At 43.6% G+C, this 13,574-nt stretch overlaps 1 protein-coding gene across 3 annotated transcripts in view; it reads right to left on the bottom strand.

Annotated features, from left to right (window-relative positions):
- Positions 1-13,574, bottom strand: part of LOC124777129 (tetratricopeptide repeat protein 32-like) — a 66,761-nt gene that overhangs the window by 11,381 nt on the left and 41,806 nt on the right. Inside the window, exon 3 of one of the 3 annotated variants that reach the window (XR_007015690.1) lies at positions 7,534-7,715. The exons of the other annotated variants lie outside the window; for them this stretch is intronic. The gene's annotated coding sequence lies outside the window, so the exon portion shown is untranslated. The remainder of the gene's footprint in view (positions 1-7,533; positions 7,716-13,574) is intronic. 3 annotated transcript variants of the gene reach the window in all.

Genomic DNA, 13,574 nt, shown 5'->3' on the forward strand with positions numbered 1-13,574 from the left:
TTTTTACCTACTTGATCCTCTGCTGCCTTCACGACTTCATCCCTCAGAGCTACCCATTCTTCTTCTACTGTATTTCTTTCCCCCATTCCTGTCAATTGTTCCCTTATGCTCTCCCGGAAACTCTGTACAACCTCTGGTTCTTTCAGTTTATCCAGGTCCCATCTCCTTAAATTCCCGCCTTTTTGCAGTTTCGTCAGTTTCAATCTGCAGTTCATAACCAATAGATTGTGGTCAGAATCCACATCTGCCCCTGGAAATGTCTTACAATTTAAAACCTGGTCCCTAAATCTCTGTCTTACCATTATGTAATCTATCTGATACCTTTTAGTATCTCCAGGATTCTTCCAGGTATACAACCTTCTTACATGATTCTTGAACCAAGTGTTAGCTATGATTAAGTTATGCTCTGTGCAAAATTCTACAAGGCGGCTTCCTCTTTCATTTCTTCCCCCCAATCCATATTCACCTACTATGTTTCCTTCTCTCCCTTTTCCAACTGACGAATTCCAGTCACCCATGACTATTAAATTTTCGTCTCCCTTCACTACCTGAATGCAACATGCCAACTGGAAATCCCACGTGGGCGGGTGTTACAGGGGAGGTATTTCTCATTGGTGAAGAGCACAGGATGGTCAGGGAATTGGTAAATGGCGACTGCATAAGAAACAAGGTGGTGGTTCTCGGATGTGTAGAAGGGGAGTCCCTGCTTCTGTGAGAAGACTACCAACAGGACTACTGCAAAAGGCACCAGTAGCCTGACGCACCCCACATTGATGGACAGCTTCAAGGAGTTTCAAAGTGGAAGGAGTTGCTGAGCCATAAATCTGACCACCATAATCGAATCTGGACAAGACCAGGGCACAGTAAAGATGGAGAAGAGTGGAACGGTCTGCACCCCAAGATGTGTGGGCCAGGAAGCGGAGAGCATTAGGCTTCTGTATGCATGTAGTCTTTAGGTGTTAAATGTGGAACAGCCATGTCAGCTTGTTATCAAAAATAAGGCCCAAGAAATGGGACTGTGCTACAACATCGAGGAGCTGCTTGCCTAAATAAAGTCTGGATCATGGTGTACTGTGGGTCGACGACAAAAATGCATAACCTGCGTTTTGTAGGGGGAGGACTGGAAGCCATGAGTGGTGGCCCATGCAGAGGCCCGTCTGATGGCGCCTTGGAGCTGGCATCGCAGACACCACTGAGTAGAAGCTGCACCAGATGCAAAAATTGTCAATGTACAACACCGGGTAACCAGAGGCCCAACAGAGATCACAAGCACATTTATGGCAATGAGGAAGGGTGGGACACTTAGCACAGAACACTGTTGGATACCATTCTCCTGAATCTGAGGGGTGCTCAGTGAAGCGCCAACTCGAACCCGGAAGAGACAGTGAGATAAAAATCAGAACGGGACCACCACGGAAGCCAGTCATGGAGGGTAACTAAAATGTGATGGCCCCAAGCCATGTCATACGCCTTATGTAGGTCAAAGAAAACTGCGACAAGGTGCTGGCGGTGCGTAAGTCTGTTGGATGGCAGACTCCAATTGGAGTAGATGATCAGTTGGAGATCGCCCTGCCCGGAAGCCACACTGATACGGTGACGTAACGAGCCTTAGCTCGGAGACGCTTAAAAATTAGGTGGTTGGTCTGGGAGGGGTGTCACTTAAATCACTGCAGTGCCCGTTGGCGGTCCTGGACAGCGACTGCAACATCCTTGGTCCACCACGGTACCGGCTGATGAAAAGGGCGCCCTGTGGATAGTGGGACAGCAGTGCCAGCAGCATGAAGAAGAGAAAGCGGACAGCAGACATGTATAGAGGCCAATTGGCCCTGCAGAATGCCCAACATGGGGACCTGTCTGCCTGGCGGGGGGAATGAGAGTGTCACTGGAAAGTGGTCACTGTCACAAAGGTCATCATCAGGTGACCAATGTAGGGAAGCCTCGAGGGCAGGGGAAGAGATCGTGAGATCGATAGCAGAGAAGGTGCCATGAGCAGCACTGAAGTAGGTAAAGGAACCGTCATTGAGGAGAGACAAATCGAAGTCCATGATAAGTTGATAGATTAGGATACCCCGACCCGTTGAAGTGACACTCCCCCACAGTGGATGGTGGGCATTGAAATCCCCGAGGAGGAGAACCGAGGGCAGGAGTTGCTGGATTAAGGTAGATAGTGCAACATAAGCAAGTGGAAGACCTGGAGGGAGGTAGACATTGCAAAGGATGATTGCCAGAGTCGTTTGCGCTCTAACCGCTAACTCCCAAAGTGGTACAGAGGGGGATCCAGTTGCGATGGATTTTTACGTGCTTGCGATGCGATGCACCAATTGCGACAGATTATACGTTGCTGCTGCAATGCAATTTCTTTTATAATTTTTGTTCACCTACCTCTTTACAGTGGTAGATCTTTGCACGTAAACTCCTGACTGCAGCTACTTACGAGATCACAGAAAAGCAGTGTTGAGGAAACTGTAACCTCATAGCTACACGCCAGAGGCCGCTATAAGTAAAATTTGCTGAAAATTGTCTATGTACTTTAAAGAAATGATTCAGAAAGGGGATGTCACTCGTACTTTAAACATGAAGTTCAATTTTAAACCATCAATAGATATTTATTGCTGTTAAGCAAGATCATCAGCCCACATTTACGAAAATTACTAAAGTTTCTGCTCACAGTTATCACCATACCTAAAACAGCCAGAAGTTTAACCTTCCCAAATTCTGAAACCAATTACTTGTAACACAGTCAATGATCAGCCAATTACTTCTGCACACAATATTCAGTGGTTGTCTTTAGTAAAAGTTTATGCTCGCCATAAAATACTCAGTAAGAATATACTCAGTACCACCACGCTATATAATTCAAAATTCACAAGCGATTTTCGTCGGAACGAATTATCACAACACTCTAAAGTTTTCATAAACAGTTTCTGGTCACTACCAGATACCATTAACACTGGACCATAACGCGGAAGTCACCTAAGACTTCATCTTACACATAATGCGAAAAGTCACATCCAGCATAACCGCCTCCAATCAAAGCTAGCTCGCGACTCTCCTCTCACTGTCCCACACTCAAAACTATATCTCCTCGCTAGGCGGCCAACCGTCTCGCTTCTCATTGGCTGTCAGCACTTACGACCAATGAGAACTCACTTCTAGGGCGCAGCTCGCGCCAAAATCTAGCAAGCACCAACCATTTCTCTAGGCTCATTGACGTCATCAAATTAAGTAAGACAAAACTCTCTAATTAAATGAACAAAACAATGAACTATAAGCTTTACTCTATATCTGGAAATTTATTATGTAGTCGCGAATGTTCTGGCTGTCTTATACATAAGCATACGTACTTGGACATCCGACATTCACTAGTAGGGGAACCGCTAGTGGATTCGTTCCCACGTTACAGAGTTGGAACACTTGCCAGTTCCTGTAGAGAATTACATGAATGATTTTTAATAATGCCGAACGTCCCACATTCACGCACGCATTCTCATTCACACGTACCCTAACACACAATACACATATTTACTTAGAATTCTTGAAATTATTATTATAGAAAAGTCACAGAGGTTATCTGAAACTAAAAACTTTCCAAATTTATATATGAACACTGAAAGTGTTATCAGATCATCGTACATAGTCACTGAAGGTGAACTATTACATCACTGACTTATTTAAATTCTTGACTGACTGAAAATTACGTTTTTTTATGGAATTTTACTAACTTCCAAAATACAACTATTTTTGATCTCAGACTTTGACATATTGTTTTTTTTTCACAACAGAAGGATGTACATCAAATATGACATTATAACTTTATTAGTTATTAATATTTTTAGTTTCGTATAATGTAAGTGGCCGCCAGCGCTACTCCACTGCTTTCACACGCGCAGCTGGAACAGATGGTCGTGACGTCGATCTGCAGGACACAACTCGTCCGTTACTGACCGTATAATACTCTACCGGCTTACATTGTAGCCCACATACATTCTGAAGTAAAGCTTTTAATAGACAAATGGGCGATCGCGCACTAGTTGTGACGCCACACAGTCACTAAGGACATCGGAGCGAACCGAAGCGTAGACCCCACCAGATGCTATCTCAGGGCCAGCACAGTTCCAACAGAACACCCGATAACCACAGAAAGTTGGAGAGTGGTCATCACAGAAATGCGTTTCTTGGAGAACAAGACGTTGCAGTTCCAGTAGGTGACGATAGTATCCGTTGCAGTTCCACTGGATGATTGTGTGGCGTGAGTCCAAGGTAGGCATGAAGGAGCCGAGGAGGTCAGGTCACTCTGTCAGTAGTTGTCACCGACAAGGATGGTGTGACATCCCTAAATAAGATGTCAGATGCAGGTTGTGAGAGGGGAGTTGGGACCTCCGAGATTTATGTTTCTTCTTCTTCTCTTTCTGAAGTGGAGGAGAGCAGGACACGGGGAGTACAGGCATCTGCAAGATCGAGGCATGAAAGAGAGCAGACAACCTTGGGGCACACAGGTGCTGTGCCTCGTGGCCAAGAAGTAGTGAGAATCTTCTAGCCTGGGAGATACCAGGGAGAGAGTTCCTGGGAAGGAGCCCGATCACCGGCAGATGACTAAGAAGGGGGACACTTCGTCAGCCAGGGAAGGGGAGTGACTTCCTGCCAGGAGGTTGTGGGAACTGCAGGGGGGGGGGGGGGGCTGGGGTAAGGACGAGGGAGGAAGAGGAGGAGGAGGAAAGGAAGTAACAGAGGCAAAAGTGGAAGATAGTGACACTGGATGGAGTCTCTCGTACTTTGGTGAGCCTCAATGTAAGACAGATAATCCAAGGACTTGTATTCTTGTATCTTCTTTCCTCTCTTGTAAGCTGGGCAATCTGGCGAGTGAGAGGAGTAGCGGTCAGCACAGTTGACACACACAGGCAGCGGAACACAAGGGCTTCCCTCGTGGACTGAGTGGCCACAATCACCACACAAAGAGTCCTGTACAGCGGGGAGACATATGCCCGAAACGTATGCACCGCATAGGTGGAGGGATGTACGGCTTCATGTCACATCTGTAGCACATAACCTTGACCTCCTCTGGGAGGGTACTCCCTCGAAAGCCAGAATGAAGGCGCCAGTATCGGTGCGGTTATCTTTGCGACCCTTCTGCACACATCGAACAAAATGAACGCCACAACGCTCCAAATTACCTTGGGGTTCCTCATCAGTTTGCAGGATGAAGTCCCGGTGAAAAATGATGCCCTGGACAATATTCAGAGATTGGTGAGGAGTGATAGACACTGGGATGTTGCCAAGATGATCACAGGCTCGAAGAGCTGTGGTTTGGGTGGCAGAAGAAGCTCTGATCAACAGAGAGCCTGACCGCATCTTACTAATGAACTCCACTTCACCAAACTTTTCCTCAATATTTTCCACGAAAAACAATGGCTTTGTGGCAGTTAAAGTGTCCCCATCCGTCCTAGTACAGACGAGGTAGCGGGGAAAGGGTTTCAGCCCAAGACGGCGAGCCTGGCCCTCCTCCCATGGGGTAGCCAGGGAAGGGAAAGCTGCCAGGTCATACGAGGCAACATTTAAGGATCCTTCACCATTCTAAGAGAAGGCCGTGTGAGAACGGCCAGATTTTTGCAGCTTGATACGCTTCATGTGCCAAGCATCCACCCTGGTACCACCCACTCCAACCAGGGGCTCTCCTCAAGGGCACCACCCAGTCACGACAGCCATTGCTGGGAGTTCCAGTGCTCCAAGAAGACAAGCAACCGCTCCTTGGAATACACGGGGGAGGGATCAGCTCAGGTATCAGTAGTGTGATCCCAGAGTTGTCTGGGAGCTCAGCCATATAGGTACATAACAGCCCCACCACACGAACTGGCTACACATGCTGGTGACCTAGCAGGGTGGAAGGGGGCTACAGTGGGGAAGGGGGGGGGGGGGAGGAATCCACACCATAGATGCTAGGGAGGGAGTTATTCCCCATATAGCTCACACCAAAAACAGGAAATTTTGAAGTTGAGGTCAAACCGGAATTGGGGACCGAAACGCCAAAAGGGTGAAAAAACAGGCAAAAGGAACAAAATTGCAACCAGTACAGGAAACCAGGGGAATAGCCAGGTCGACATAAATCAGAACACCAAGAGAGGGGAAGGAGGTGGCAATGGGGAAGGAGTGGGGATAGGGAGGGAGGGGGCAGGGAGAAGGAAATGTAGCTAGGGAATGAAGAAAGAGCTGCAATAGCAATAGCTTGGGGCCCATGTGTGCCACACATGAACTCATGAAAGAACCGTGAGCCCCCTGGGGGGGGGGGGGGGGGGGGGGGGGGGAATTGCTCAGTTCACACAGATAGAAAGGCATCTCGGTTTGCGGCATTTCCTGGCCAAGAATGCCCATCTGTTTGAAGTCACCACTTACAAAACATTGGTGTTCTTCACACTTCACTTTTTGGAGTAGTAGTTCCATGGTACTGTAACTCTAAGTGCATTGTATATCCATTTAGAATTGATGCTAGCTCATTTCCAGTAAGCAGCAATACTGTTTTCAAACTCAACTCTGAAGAATCTATAAATAACTTCCACTGCTTACTGTCATACCTTTGAGCTTCCACTTTCATCACTAATGCCTTTGCAGGACACCACCCTGAAGTCTTTATCACTCTTTCTATACACACAATATGAGGTATCACGTGCAAGTACATTATTTTCACCAAGATGTGATCCCAGAGATATCAAGACCTTTCGGTTTAAGTAGAGATTTTGGGTTACTATTAGTAACACACTTGAAATAGTTGATTCATTACTTTAATAACTTACCTCTGGTTCAGAGAATTCAAATATATCCATTGATGATATTGGACAAGGGATCACAACGCAACTCTGGGCCATGAGGGATAGGTTTAATCATTGAATCCAAGTTTGAATACAAGATTTTTGTTCACATTTCTTTTGTTGTATCACACTACATTTGTCATACAGAAGAATCACTGACAATTCTTCCGTTTGCGCCATACCATGGAAATAATGAAGTTCAGCACTTCATTTTACCTTCCCGCTACTTCTTTAATGGGAACAAATGACTTTTTATTCTAGGAGCATTCCATAATAAGCAAAATATGATTTCTGCAAGCAAAAATTCTATTATTTTCCGATATCTTGTAATTACCCCAGTAGTTCCACATATATAACAAAATGTATCTGGGCTATTCACACATTGTCTTCCTGACACTTTGAATACAGCTTCAATTAAATAAAACCACTCAACACTATGTGTAAGTACTTTCTAGCACTCGCACTCAGTCAGCTGTTGATTTCTGTGGCAATGATGGAACATAAGCATTGAAGTTCACTTTCTCTCTCTGACCAGTCATCTTATAAACTCGCAATGTTGCCACGTTTATGTAAATTACACTACATAATATAGATTTTGTAGCCAATGGTAAATAGCCCGCAGAATACTGAGTGAAGCAGTAACTGTGCAGAGAAAACCGAAGGGGGGGTGGGGGGTGAGAGTGGTATCACTTTCATGTTCAGGGGTGCCAAATTAGTAAAAAACACCACTTACTTTCCAAACTCCAGATCCTGTGTCAACTTCTGTAACACACACATCTTTTTCTGAAAATATCACTACTGTCTGTCAATTTAGGATACAGCTATACCCACAATTTTGGAATCATCACTTGTTTTCTTACTATAGCTGTATGAATGTACTTTTCTCGAAGTCCACATCAAATTAGTGCCACCTGCCTGGAAGTACATCAGGGCAAAATTTAAATATGTTCTATTTGGCAATGATAATAAAAATCATTTGTGTTAAAATGAAATTTTAAAAAGAAATGTTCTGTGGTAGTTTTCTAGTACCCCTCCCACTCTCCACATTTATGTTTCATGGCATGGGTCATTTCTCACATCATGATAAACAATGTAATTTTTAACTTAGGAGTCTCAGGGTTTTGTACGTGCATACAAATATACAACACATTTTCGTCCTTTGTTAAGTTGGATAATTTCTTGGGGTAATGCTCCAAAACATAAAATTTTTATTCAATAAAACCTGCAAACACTGATACACAAAAGCTTCTTTAGATATAGAATTTTTATATGTGCATTTGCCAAACCCAGTTGCACACAACCTGACAAGATTAAACAGCAACTTGCACAGAGGCCAATAATACTGTCCAGCATAGTCTGTAGTTATAGTATTTCATCTTTTTCCCAAGAATATCTTACATTATGAATATGATACACCCCCATTTTTCAATCATTTCGGTCAATCAAACCAACTGCTTTCAATAATGCCTAAAGCACTGGTCTCAATAACTTTCCAATGGACCATTTGGAGGGCCTCACCAGTTTGTCTGAGGAACAGGCGTCAGGCAATATCTATGGCTGATGAAGTCCCTGTTCCAGAGGAAGCCTCTCAGCCTGCAAGACCTGGAAATTCACAGAGGGTGGGTTCACTGGTAGTTGACAGCTCCAACATTAGGCACGTAATGGTGTCCCTTAGCAATATGGCTGCCAAGTGGGGGAAGGAAGCCAGTGCGCACTCTGTGTACACACCAGGAAGAATCATTCCAGATGTGGAAAGGGTGCTTCCGGATGCCATGAAGACCACAAGCAGCAGCCAACTGCATAATTTGGCTCATGTCGGTATCAACAATGTTTGTCACTTTGGATCAGAAGAGATTCTCTCTGCTTTTGGCTGGCTATCTGAATAGTAAAGACTGGCAGTCTTGCTTGCAAGATGAAGGGAGCTCACCATCTGCAGCACCATCAACAGAACTGACTGTTGTCCTGTGATATACAGCAGAGTGGGGGGGCCTCAATCAGAGGCTCAGGTGACTCTGCTGCCACATAGTATGCACATTCCTCAACTTGTACCATTGTATGATGGGTTTCCGGATTCCGTGTAATGGGTCAGGGGTAGACTACACACAAGAAACGGCTACACTGGTAGTGGAGACTGTGTGGAGGGCTCTCTCTCTCTCTCTCTCTCTCTCTCTCTCTCTCTAGGTTAGAGTATCTCAAGAAACTACAGAAAGGACACCAGTGTGAAAGGATGCATGGCAAATACAGAAAGGTAGACCTCGCAGCAAGCAGCAATAGGTACTGTAGTTGTAAATTGTGCTGGGGCAGAACCAGAGAACTGAAGCTCAAGTCGTTATAGGTAGCTGGCTAAAGCCGAAAATAAGTTCAGCCAAAATTAAAGGACTTAACCATGTTAAGAACAGATAGATGAAATATAGTTGACAGTGGTGTACTTTTGCTGTCAGAAGTAGTTTACGTTGTACTGAAACTAAAGTAGGTAGTTCCTGTGAGTTAGTGTGGGAAGAGGTTATATTTGACAAATAGAGTAAATTAATAACTGGTTTTATCTATATAGACTGAAGCGGCAAGTGAAAATTTGTACCAAGGTCGGGAATTTTCACTCTCTGCTTCAGTTTACGTACATAAAATCGCATCTGTATGAGACCAATAACAGGGTGTCTACGACCCGGGAGATCCGGGAATTTTTTAGAATTCCGGGAGTATATTATTATTTTAGTTTTCAGTTAAATTTTTGTGATTTTGACTGGTAAGAATCAATACTCCAACAAAGGATATTACTGTATCCCGCTTCTGCGGAATAATACTGCAGCAACAAAACATGAACGAGAGGGGAAAAAAAACGAAAATAAAACTTAAGTCGCAAAGGAAATGCGCCATATACAACAGCAAAACATAGTGCTCATACAAGTGTCTGCCAACAGCAAAGTGTGTCAAAGGCTTTAGGAAGACTATGCAACGCTTCCTAACAACAAATTGCTTCCGATGAGCGTGATGTAACAGACAGTACTGGTACTCAAGAAAATTTACATCCGAATCTGGACATACGAATGTGCACTTTAAGCCGAATTACGCATTTTAGTATGGTTCACGAAATTCCGATACTCTTGAAGTATCCTCTGATGTCTTGTTTCTTTTGTTACATAGTGCAAGATCTTTTAATGTTCTACACGTACGAACATATGCGCAGCTACGATGACGCAGAAAGCTCGTGAGCAGTGACGCTTGTTATCTAGTGCTCTCTGGGAACTGCTGTAACGAATCAGTTTACTTTCAAAGTAAATTTACTTTTACACAAGATGAACAATGTGCGAGAATGTACGATGAATTTCTTAAATCACAGAGCGTTTGACTCTTAATTAAAAATCAACTCTTTGAGGACGACCATCTAGAACAATTTCGAGCTCATAAGATCAGAAATTTACGTCTTTATTAAAAATTATACTGGCACATTTGTGTGATATATCTGAAAGTGTAACATGCGCAAAAAAGATCAACATTATATGTGGAAGCTTAACATCTCTTGCAGCTTGTTAATCTTCGAGACCACGATTATAAGTGAAAGCTTTGTTTTTCTTGTAGAACACTATGTATATTAATTTAAACCATTAACTTTTCCCATTTGTGTTTTCGCACAACGTAAGAGTGATCTTGCTATTGGCTGACTACATCACGTGTCTTGTGCTGTTTTCGGCTGGCGAGATCACGTGACATGAGCTATGATTGGCTTACAAAGGCGCGTGGCAATCTCGATTTCAATGCTTTGGAAAGTAACATGCGGTGTATGGTGAAATTCTAATTTATACCTTCATAACTTGAAAGCCGGCCGAAGTGGCCGTGCGGTTAAAGGCGCTGCAGTCTGGAACCGCAAGACCGCTACGGTCGCAGGTTCGAATCCTGCCTCGGGCATGGATGTTTGTGATGCCCTTAGGTTAGTTAGGTTTAACTAGTTCTAAGTTCTAGGGGACTAATGACCTCAGCAGTTGAGTCCCATAGTGCTCAGAGCCATAACATGAAAATATGCAGCGTACATGTTGCTGTACATCAAAGATCTTTCCAAAACGTGCTGTTTCCCCCCATTAGTTTCGTTTTCTAAACTGCTGGGGAATTCTACGTCGGCATATAAAACCATAACCATTCAAAGGACTGATAAGTTTTACAGTGCCGTGGAAAAGTATACTATCACTTAACACGGGAAAAGTGAATGTCCACCCGGGAGAAAGTGTATTTTCAACCGGGAAAAATCCGGGATTTTTTTTTCCTTGTCCCTGTATACACCCTGAATAAAGAATTTCAAACTATGCGATTTCATTCGTAATACCTGGTTTGTTGTATCGACCCCCTTGTTCAGATGATATACAGTTGCTGAACAGTACAAAGAAAACAGGAGTTTCATTTCAAATAGGTACCCCACTCTTACAATTATAGTTGTGGTGACTTCAATGTACCCTCGATATTTTGGCAAAAATATATGTTTAAAGCTAGCAGTAGGCATAAAACGGCTGTCCGAAATTCTACTGAATCGTTTCTTGTATTATTATTCTGAACAATTCAAAAGTCCATTCAAAGTGTAAATGATTGCAATACCAATGTTGACCTCTTCGTAACAGATGTCCTGAGCAAATAGGGAGCATCAGGGCAGCCACAGGGATTAGCAACCAGAACACAGTTGTAGTGAGGCTGAATAGTGCAATATGCAAACCCACCAAAAATAAATGCAAAGCACATGCATTTGAAAAAGCAGATAAAAATTCTGCTAGACAGTTTCCACACATTCTGATCTGACTGTGTATGCGTAGACCAGCTGTGGTTTGAATTCAAACAAACAGTACTGACAGAAGTTGGGAGATACACCACACAAACTGATAATGGCACATAAAACAGGTCAGAACACAGTTGCAGAAGCAACTAGGGAAGCACATAAAATTTTAAAGAACACAAACTCCATGTTGTTGTTGTGGTATTCAGTCCTGAGACTGGTTTGATGCAGCTCTCCATTCTACTCTATCCTGTGCAAGCTTCTTCATCTCCCAGTACCTACTGCAGCCTACATCCTTCTGAATCTGCTTAGTGTATTCATCTCTTGGTCTCCCTCTACGATTTTTACCCTCCACGCTGCCCTCCAATACTAAATTGGTGATCCCTCGACGTCTCAGAACATGTCCTACCAACTGATCCCTTCTTCTAGTCAAGTTGTGCCACAAGCTCCTCTTCTCCCCAATTCTATTCAACACCTCCTCATTACTTATGTGATCTACCCATCTAATCTTCAGCATTCTTCTGTAACACCTCATTTCGAAAGCTTCCATTCTCTTCTTGTCTAAACTATTTATCGTCCACATTTCACTTCCATACATGGCTACACTCCATACAAATACTTTCAGAAACAACTTCCTGACACTTAAATCTACACTCGATGTTAACAAATTTTTCTTCTTCAGAAACGCTTTCCTTGCCATTGCCAGTCTACATTTTATATCCTCTCTACTTCGACCATCATCAGTTATTTTGCTCCCCAAATAGCTAAACTCCTTTACTACTTTAAGTGTCTCATTTCCTAATCTAATTCCCTCAGCATCACCCGACTTAATTAGACTACATTCCATTATCCTAGTTTTGCTGTTGTTGATGTTCATACTCTCCTTTCAAGACACTGTCCGTTCTGTTCAACTGCTCTTCCAAGTCCTTTGCTGTCTCTGACAGAATTACAATGTCATCGGCGAACCTCAAAGTTTTTATTTCTTCTCCATGGATTTTCATCCCTACTCGAAACTTTTCTTTTGTTTCCTTTATTGCTTGCTCAATATACAGATTGAATAACATCGGGGATAGGCTACAACCTTGTCTCACTCCCTTCCCAACCACTGCTTCCCTTTCATGCCCCTCAACTCTTATAACTGCCATCTGCTTTCTGTACAAATTGTAAATAGCCTTTCGCTCCCTGTATTTTACCCCTGCCACCTTCAGATTTTGAAAGAGAGTATTCCAATCAACATTGTCAAAAGCTTTCTCTAAGTCTACAAATGCTAGAAACATAGGTTTGCCTTTCCTTAATCTTTCTTCTAAGATAAGTTGTATGGTCAGTATTGCCTCACATGTTCCAATATTTCTACGGAATCCAAACTGATCATCCACGAGGTCGGCTTCTATCATCGAGGTCGGCTTCTATCAGTTTTTCCATTCGTCTGTAAAGAATTCGTGTTAGTATTTTGCAGCTGTGACTTATTAAACTGATAGGTCGGTAATTTTCACATCTGTCAACACCTGCTTCCTTTGGGATTGGAATTATTATATTCTTCTTGAAGTCTGAGGGTATTTCGCCTGTCTCATACATGAAACTTCCTGGCAGATTAAAACTGTGTGCCCGACCGAGACTCAAACTCGGGACCTTTGCCTCTCGCGGGCAAGTGCTCTACCATCTGAGCTACCGAAGCACGACTCACACCCGGTACTCACAGCTTTACTTCTGCCAGTACCTCCTCTCCTACCTTGCCCGTGAAAGGCAAAGGTCCCGAGTTCGAGTCTCGGTCGGGCACACAGTTTTAATCTGCCAGGAAGTTTCATATCAGCACACACTCCGCTGCAGAGTGAAAATCTCATTCTGTCTCATACATCTTGCTCACCAGATGGTAGAGTTTTATCAGGACTGGCTCTCCCAAGGCTGTCAGTAGTTCTAATGGAATGTTGTCTACTCCGGGGGCCTTGTTTCGACTCAGGTCTTTCAGTGCTCTGTCAAACTCTTCACGCAGTATCGTATCTCCCATTTCATCTTCATCTACA

Source organism: Schistocerca piceifrons, chromosome 2, assembly GCF_021461385.2.
Source record: "Schistocerca piceifrons isolate TAMUIC-IGC-003096 chromosome 2, iqSchPice1.1, whole genome shotgun sequence".
Classification (NCBI taxonomy): domain Eukaryota; kingdom Metazoa; phylum Arthropoda; class Insecta; order Orthoptera; family Acrididae; genus Schistocerca; species Schistocerca piceifrons.